This window comes from Durio zibethinus, unplaced genomic scaffold, assembly GCF_047325235.1.
Source record: "Durio zibethinus cultivar Kanyao isolate XHJ-2024 unplaced genomic scaffold, ASM4732523v1 HiC_scaffold_30, whole genome shotgun sequence".
Lineage (NCBI taxonomy): Eukaryota > Viridiplantae > Streptophyta > Magnoliopsida > Malvales > Malvaceae > Durio > Durio zibethinus.
The window spans coordinates 579,330-588,206 of NW_028322653.1; the positions used below are offsets into that span (position 1 = coordinate 579,330).

The following is an 8,877-nucleotide window of genomic DNA, read 5'->3' on the forward strand; positions in this document are numbered from 1 at the left end:
TGACGGGGCTCGAACCCGCAGCTTCCGCCTTGACAGGGCGGTGCTCTGACCGATTGAACTACAATCCCAGGAAAATTAGGTGTACAGCCTCAAAATTTTTATTCTTTTTCTTATTGGATTTCATTCGAACCATTTAGTTTCGCCGTGTTGTAACAGAGACACGAATGATATACTATATTATTATAATAAAATAGTTCTTTATAAATCTAAATGCAGTAAACTCATAGTGGGCTAATTCATGAATTGAATCAAATGGGCCCTTTAACTAAGCGGTAGAGTCGCGCTCTTTAAACGCCCTAAGAAATAGGCGTAAGTCGTCGGTTCAAATCCGATAAAAAAAGGGCTTTTCTATTTTCTACGAAACTCCTGTCTTAGTCTTCATTTTCTTTTTCAGCAGAGAATATAGATATGAAAAAAAGGTAACCGCCTGGTGAGTCGTTTTTTTTTTAGTTTTGTTGTAGAATGTTCATTATGATGAGTTGTAGTCGATTAGGAGAATTGCTATGTCACTTATGGTCGTTGCCTCATCCTCATGTTTTTATTATTCAGATTTGTTGTTTTGGGACATAGATATTCTAGATACCCATTATGGAATCGATAAAGTCTTCCTACTTCTCCATTGTTCCAATCAGATTCGAAAAATGAGAAAGAAAGAAAAAGTCAGTGGACCTAAATAAAATCATAACTATATAAGCTATTCTGATATGTTGATTCGATATAGATGAAATCGTGGAAGTGGACCTTTGATTTCCTTGGACCACGTAAGAATTCGTCGTCCGATTGAATCTTCTTGTTCTTGGATGCTCTATAGGAATTTTTCGCTATTCCTTTCCTCCACCGAGAAAGGTTCATTCCGAGTCACAAGAGCAATCTCTCTTTTTTTTTTTTCATTTTTATTCATTCTTTTTGTTATGGTAATGCAATGCAAGAGGTCGGAAAGAAGGTTGTTTTTAATGATGAAAAGAGCTTTTTTTTTTTTTATGTGAAATTGATGAAAACCCGATATTTAAAGGTCGGTAATGTTAGAAGACGTCGGTATCTGATGGTAAGATACCTACGGTCGGTATATCTTTGAAAGCTCAGACGGAGAGAATAAACGGACTCCTCGAGGGCTACTTAAGGCACTTTAGTGCAAACCAGAAGGACTGGAGCTGTTGGATGTTGCTCAGTGCTGCTATAACTTAACAACCAAAAAGCTCTGCGTCGAACTTCAGCCCCTTCGAGTTGGCCCCGGGGCAACAGCCTCTGACGCCCCACACCATTGTGAAAAGAGGGGGCTTGCCCATCAGCCTACTTTGCCAAGAGGTGACAGGATCGCAACGACCTAGCCCAAACCTACAACAACTAAAGGCTTGGCCGGGTTTGAAGGAAGAAGAAAGTAGACCTTGTAGAGAAGCGGATAGGAGAGGTAACCTATAGACTCAAGCGATCAGCTCGATTCAAACTCACCCCGTATTCCATGTGAGTCAGTTGACTTCGATTAGACCAGACCGACCCAGAGAGGAACGTGCCCGCGAGGGCACCACCAGATGTTTTGTAGATGAACCTACTAAAGAAGAAGGTTGAGTATATCATAGCTGACCGCACCATGGGCTAGCCCATACACCCACTGCACGAGTGAAATACTACAACGTCAAGTAGAAGGGCCAACCTGAGAGCGAGGCAAGCTGGGAACGGGCTGAAACTTACGATTCGAAGACCAAGTCAGAGATTACTGGACCTTTCGCAGAGCGACTCTCAACGAGGACATTAAGACTTCAAAAAAAAATTTTTTTTTTTTTGGCCCTTTACTAAAGATCAAGGAGTATACTTGTACTCCGGCGAAAGGTTTTTTTTCATTTCAAATTGAAGTTTGACTCTGATTAGATCCTTAGCGCAAGCGCTAAGTAAGCAAGCTACCTTATGTAATGTAAAAAAAACCGAGGAAAATAACGTCAAGTAGAAACGAACAAGGTCTTACGGCACGATCACTATATCTTTTCTTTTTTTTCTTTTTTATGAAAGAGGGGATGATACGTGGCGTGGTATACCTAATCGTTTGGTCAACGAGACGTACGTAAGTCGACATAGCTCCATGTATATGTTCTTTGGAGCTAGAACCCATAAATAGAATGAAATGAAATAATGGTGAGCCTAGGGCGACGAATATGGCTCAAGGGTGTCTATACAAAGCCCTTCTCTTATTCATTCAAAGGGCCAATGCACCAGCCAGCCGGTGTGGTGGCGAACACGCTGTGCTGTAAGCCAAGCTGTTCACCTTGTAGACGGAGGAGATATAGAAAGTGTGCCGTGCGTGATTCAAAAGATTCTATAGTAGCACCAGTATATTATTTTATTTCACTTAGCCTGCCTCCCCCATGACTTTCCGGACCAACCAACCCAGATCTGCCTCGCAAGTCTCTCTGCATTTTTGGGAGCAGAGCATGCAAAATCGATCGAGCAATGGATGGATCTTAGAAGAATTCCACTTTGAACGGCACGACTCTTTCTATTTTTTCGCTGGAATTTCTTTTGTCTTCCCTCCTCTTTCAATCGACACACTCGACGCAGATAGCTCCGGTGGCCCCGGCTTCTGCCTCTATCAGGCGGCGGCAGCCCCCACCTCCACAGCCACAGCATGGAGGAGCAGCTCCTTAATCCGCACTACAACCAATCCAAATTCTCTCCGGATCGATATATGATGATGCTAAACCGAGACCGAGATAGAGAAAGAGGGCTGTCCCTTTGTTGGCTTTTCGAAAAAAAGCACTCATAGGAATGGTGCTAATTCCCATGTTCTTTTTAGTCTCGCTTGGTTTCGAGAGCCTCCCCCTCCCCGTCTCTTACTCGTCTTTTGAAAGCCGTCATCCTGGATTTCTTTTTTTTCGTATGCCGCCTCACCTTTCTACATTCATTCTTATTAATATAATATTTCCTCAGGTCTCTATAAAACAGAATGAAAAACCCGGGCAAACAAAAAGAGAGAAGAAAAGTAGAAAGGGGGGAAGAAGTCTAGTGCTAGTTCTTACTTAAACTTTTTTATTGTTCTTTTCATTTTTGAGTGCTTTCTTTGTTCTCTTATTTTGATTGAAAGAAAGACAAAACTTCCTCTTTTTCGACGAATTTCGGCTATGACTAATGTCCCGCTAGCTGAATAGGCGTCAAAGCTACCTGAAAAAAGGCAAGGTGCACCTTGGATTGAAATCGACGAAGCCAGAGAGATTTTTTTAGACCATTGGATAAAAAATGAAAAAATAGAAAAATAGAAAGAAAGGCGCATACGCGGGAAGGGGGCCCCACTACTTCCAGGGGTGGGGACTAGCCTCATTATTTCTTACTGGGCGAGAGGTGCACCTAACCCACCTACCCACTCATCAATCACGGTGTTCAGCTGACTTGCACCGATAGACCCCTATTGTATTGGAATTAGGCGCCCATCTTTTTACTGTTGTCAACTAATCTCTTCAATGTTCGATTCTACTCTATGTTAGAACATTTCTGTGAATGCTATTCTGATCTAAGTGGTCCTATTCTGTGTCCCGTGCTAGGAAGCATTACTCCTCTTTTCATTCCAAATTCAAGAATACGACCGATACGATTGATTGGTCTGTGTGCCTCTTTTATTACTTTTTTTTATTCTCCTGTTCCTCGGATACAATTCGATCCTTCTACGGCCAAATCTCAATTTGTGGAAAGCCTTCGATGGCTTCCTTATGAAAACATCAATTTTGATTTGGGTATAGACGGTATCTCTTTATTCTTCGTGATATTGACCACATTTCTGATCCCTATTTGCATTTTGGTGGGTTGGTCTGGTATGAGAAGTTATGGAAAGAGTATATTACAGCATCTCTAATTCGTGAATTTCTAATGATCGCCGTGTTCCGCATGCTGGATCTTCTACTATTCTATGTTTTTCCCGAAAGCGTGCCAATCCCTATGTTGTGCGGAGCTGAGCATCTTCTATTCGCTGGGATAAAGCTTTTCCTCTGCAGGGGCCTTGTGCAGTAAACCCCCTACGGGCGGTCGTCCGTCGTCGTAAAGTAGTCCCCGCGAAGCTTTCGGGAGGAGGGGTTAGTCTTGTGTGTAAGCATAGCATTTCTGGTCGAACCTGCCCAACCCAACTAAGAAGAACCGAACCTGACAGACACATCTTTTTCCTTTTGGGAGGGTACTCCGAGTAGTGGGTACCTCGTAGGACCTCGACCCGCCTACTCGGGTCTTGTATGGATATGCAGGAAGGGGTGCTCCTAGGTGTGTGTAGGGGTTGTGTTTGTTCGCGAGAATGGATTCCTCGTCAAGTCAGTTTGGGGGGTGTGGACACACTTGCGCGAATTCGGGTAACGGCTACAAGGGAGAAAGAGAAAGGAAACTGTACCCGACCAGGGATGGACGTAAACTCGTAAGCTACCGAGGGTAGGGATAATCGTCCAGGTCTTATTGTGAAACAAAAAAGCCGCCCCGCCACAGCAGGCGGGTTGGTTCCTCTGTCGTCGCCGGGGAGCTCTTGGCGAGGAGACCTTAAGAAAAGTTTCTAAAACAAACGGGAGGGGAGGATCGACCCGTTCAGTATAATTCCGAAGAAAGACTGTTGGCTGCAGATGGAGACATTTCTTTGGCCCCTTCAAAAGGAAATGCGGGCAGGGTGTTGCTCGGCAGAGGGTTCGAGAATAGGGTAGGGTTCTGTCCTTAAGATTCAGATAAGAAAAGAGTTTCAAACCTTTATGCCCGTATAAGTGCTGCGTACAAGTTCCGGCCAGGATAATTGGGAAAGATCAAACCAATTTGAACCGCTCACATCACAATAGTAATAGCGTAAAGGCCGTAAGTCGGGGGACGGCCATAACATAAGGCTATTACTTTCACATCTCTCTCTATCTATAGATAGAGAGAGAGATCCGCTGCGTGAGCAACCCGACTGTGCGTTACAGGTGCTCTACAGGCCGCACTCCATCTTTCTTCCCAACGAGCCCATTTCTCTTTTGACTTGGAAGACGGGCGTTGCGTTCGGTTCGAAAGGCATGGTTTTCAGTATGTCTCCAGATAGGGCCCCCACTAGTCCGGCTAGCTAGTGAGCGGTTCTTTCGGGCGAGAAGCAGGCCGGGCCCTACGGGCGGGCATCTCCGCAATGCAAGCTGCATTGTTCGCCACCACCCGAAAAGCAAAAGATTCGAGAGTCCAGGCTGAAAATACATGCATAGATAGTGGTCTAATGACAAGGGCCGACGACGGAAGCTCGGGACGGAGCCGTATGATGCGGAAGTCTCACGTACGGTTCCCTGAGAAGGGAGTGGCTACCTACTGGAGCTTCGACCGACCACCACCGGTCAATTCCGCTTTGGGCCACCCCTTACTCTACCATTATTATAGGGGTATGGGGTTCGAGACAAAGAAAGATCAAGGCAGCATATCAGTTTTTCCTTTATACTTTACTTGGATCTCTTTTTATGCTATTAGCTATTCTGTTGATTCTTCTCCAAACAGGAACCACCGATTTACAAATATCATTAACCACAGAATTTAGTGAGCGGCGCCAATCTTTCTATGGATTGCTTCTTTCGCCTCTTTCGCCGTCAAAGTGCCTATGGTACCTGTTCATATTTGGTTACCCGAAGCTCATGTAGAGGCACCTACGGCAGGATCCGTCATCTTGGCAGGAATTCCTTTAAATTAGGAACCTACGGGTTTTTAAGATTTTCAATACCCATGTTTCCCGAAGCGACACTTTGTTTTACTCCTTTCATTTATACTTTAAGCGCGATTGCTATAATATATACTTCCTTGACCACTTCAAGACAGATCGATCTTAAGAAGATCATTGCTTACTCCTCAGTAGCCCATATGAATCTGGTGACTATTGGTATGTTTAGTCGGGCGGCGGCCGTTAGGTCACCTATTTTGAGTTATGGACACACAAGGCCAAAACATGTGTGCCGGGCGTGCGACCCATCAACCTACTAGCAATGGGGGAGAAAACATAGCATGTCGCAACAAAAGCTTGATTCGAGGCGTCAGCAAAACACTGCCGTCTGTTCCAAAAAAAAAAGCCCTTAGCGCCCCGGGACGGGAGTGGGGGACGGCCCTACGCGCAGGCAACAGCAGCACCGGCTCCACGAAGTCAGAATCGAATCTTTCTGTTGGCTTTCCCAATTCATTCGTAAATAAGAATTGAAGGGCTAGAAGCTCTAGCTTCTAGCTGCTTCGCCTGCTTCTTATTATGGCGGCTATGTTGGCGTGGCGAAAATGAACGAAAGCGATATGAACGTGCTATTTTCAAATCGATTGATAGATAGCCTGATCTGTTCTGATAGATCGAAAGAGTAGGAATAGAAAGAGAAGGAATCTATCAATAAGAAGGTTTGGAACCCTATTTCTATCTATTGATGAGACAACTATCTATTCTTGATCCATCAGAAAGAAATCGATATGGTTCTGATGGAGTCTACATCGTACGTAGAGCGGGCAAGCGCTTTTTAGGCCAGCTCAGTTCTCTTATCCATCGGTCCAATGCACTGGGCTCATCTCATGGAGGGAAAAGCCAAAATGTAGTTGTGTTGTTGTTGTTCGCCGCTTCGATGCATTCCCTTCTCTCCCCGGCATCGTCCCACACAGAAAGAAAGAGCGCAGAGCCGCGGCCCGACCTGTGGGTCCGCTAACGTAAAGCGAGGAGTTGAGCCTGAACTGGCGAACCGAAGTCACTTTCGGAACCATACTTCCTACAGCTAACACGCGTCCAGTCCAGCGGGAACGCGCAGCGCAAACGAACGTGAGCTGCTATACCGAATCCCCCGCTGGCCATCGGGGACCGAGTGGTAAGGCCATGATCCGCAGGGGAACGGATCACTCATTCTTCCATTGGGGACAGGTGCACGAACGACAACTCCAAACGTCACACATCCGCCGCCTACTTACCGTTTAGGTGGCACCAGCGAGATCCAGCTAAGGAAAAAAAGTTTCGCGGCTGCTCCACTCCGCCGCGGTCTCATGAACTGAACTTCGTTGCCTTCCCGCGCGCAAGCAAGCGCGAGAGAAGCAAGCAAAGTATAAGCTTTGCCAGAAGCAAGACGAGGAAGCGAAGCTTAGCGAGCTTTATAAGGCCGACCACTACATAAGCCGCTGGCGGAAAAAGCTCTTGAGAGCTTCCCTTCATTCGCTTCGCGGGAGCCGCACAGCACATAGCTGGAAGTCAGAGGGCCCATACTACCTGCCTAACCCTTCGCTCCGAGGGACCGTAGATCGGGAAAGCGCCTTCTAAACCACCCCATTCATCCAAAAGAGAGGGGAAGGGGCCTATGTATTTGCATGACCCCTGCAGATTTTACCCTATCTACACCCGGAGCCAATCCCCTATCGGTCCTGCCACCACGCCGCAGAACGAGAGCTCGTGTGGAACCTTTTCTTTCTGGCGTAACAGCGGTGGAACGTAACAAAATATTACGGTCGCGTAACATAAGGGCCGGAGGTACGGTAAACTCGGCCAAAATATGACACCCGAAGGGCCCGGCACGCACAATCCTATCCTATCCGAGTTTACCCCTTGCATGCACTTCGGACAGCCGACCGTAGCATCATAAGGAGGACCTCCCTTTCGAGGTAAAAAAAAGGTACGATACATAGGAAGTTGGTCTTTCTCAACGGCACGAAAAACCTTTCGATACAAGATAGGGCCGTTCTCACATGAAAGAAGAGAAGAAAGGATTGATTCTCTTTTTTCTCTTGATCGAGGAGGAAAGAGAAATAGAGTCTTATGGGGGGAGGGGGAACATTCGGGCGCATTTATAAAAATCCTCCACTGCATCCAGAATCACAAGTGGAACACGTTGCAGGGGTGGGAAGGCAGCGAACTCCGCAACAAAAGCGAAGCGAGCCCCTTACTCACCTCTCTCTATAAAGCCCTATTAGTAAAGCTTGAAAACCGTTGCGCGCTAGTAGCGCGCATCCGTTTTTCAGCTGGCTTCAAAGTGCTAGTTGTAGCGCGCTAGCGCCCCTATAGAGTAAGGCTCTTCTGTGGAGTCGCACTCCACGAGCCTTGTCTTCCCTCCAACGACTAGCTTCCCTTTCTTGTTCCGGCCCGACAACGAGGACGCTGCCCTTCCCCCGCCGTGGAAGGACTTCAGCCTGTGGTGTGGTTCAACCCATGGGCGGAGTCGCCCTCACCCCCCCATTGTTCAGTGCTCCCTGCTGCTTCGCTGGGCTTTACCCGTCCCCGGCGTGGACGCGGGCTTCTATAATAGTTGAAAATGAGAAGCTCTCAACACAAGAAAACGCGAACCGCGCGGAGCCCGCCCGAGTTCGTTTCTGCCGCCACCGGCCGGCCGCGGGAACTACTGCTCGGTCGGGGGGAAGGGAAAGGCTTGGGCCTACCTATCCCGATAGGACCTCATAAAAGAACGGGAGCTGTTGAGAGGTTCCATAGGCAGCACTTTTGTACGTGATCGTAGTATGTCACGTCGTCTCGTCCCCGCTGCATTGAAGAGTACCTATGCACTATGTTCCGGTTCACTGATAAGGAAGATAGAGTTGGGGTGGGGTCTACGATGTGATACTCAAGTATGACCCGGGGAGATACATGCTAACTATGGGTAGGAAGCAGGAACCATTATGTAAATAACTTAGGGGGGTTAAAGATCTCTTATACTACCATCGATCGACAGAGCGGAACGACCAGAAAAAGAAGTGAAGTTAGAAAGCCGTATGATAGGTGGTAACTATCTTGTACGGTTCGGGGGGTAATCGGCGTACTCCGATCAGTGGGGGGGATCTTTGGCTCTATCGAACATACAGGGAATTGGAGGTAGCATTCCACCGATGTTAAGTCATGGACTGGTTTCTTCAGCCCTTTTTCTATGTGTTGGTGTTCTATATGACCGACATAAGACTCGACTTGTTAGATATTAC

The 8,877-nt window shown here is 46.8% G+C and overlaps 1 pseudogene across 1 annotated transcript; it reads left to right on the forward strand.

Moving 5' to 3' along the window:
• The first annotated feature begins 204 nt into the window (after positions 1–204).
• Positions 205–8,877, forward strand: LOC149510536 (NADH-ubiquinone oxidoreductase chain 4-like; annotated as a pseudogene). Its single transcript, XR_016335279.1, has 3 exons — positions 205–3,923; positions 5,339–5,851; positions 8,753–8,877. The product of XR_016335279.1 is annotated as an NADH-ubiquinone oxidoreductase chain 4-like (transcript).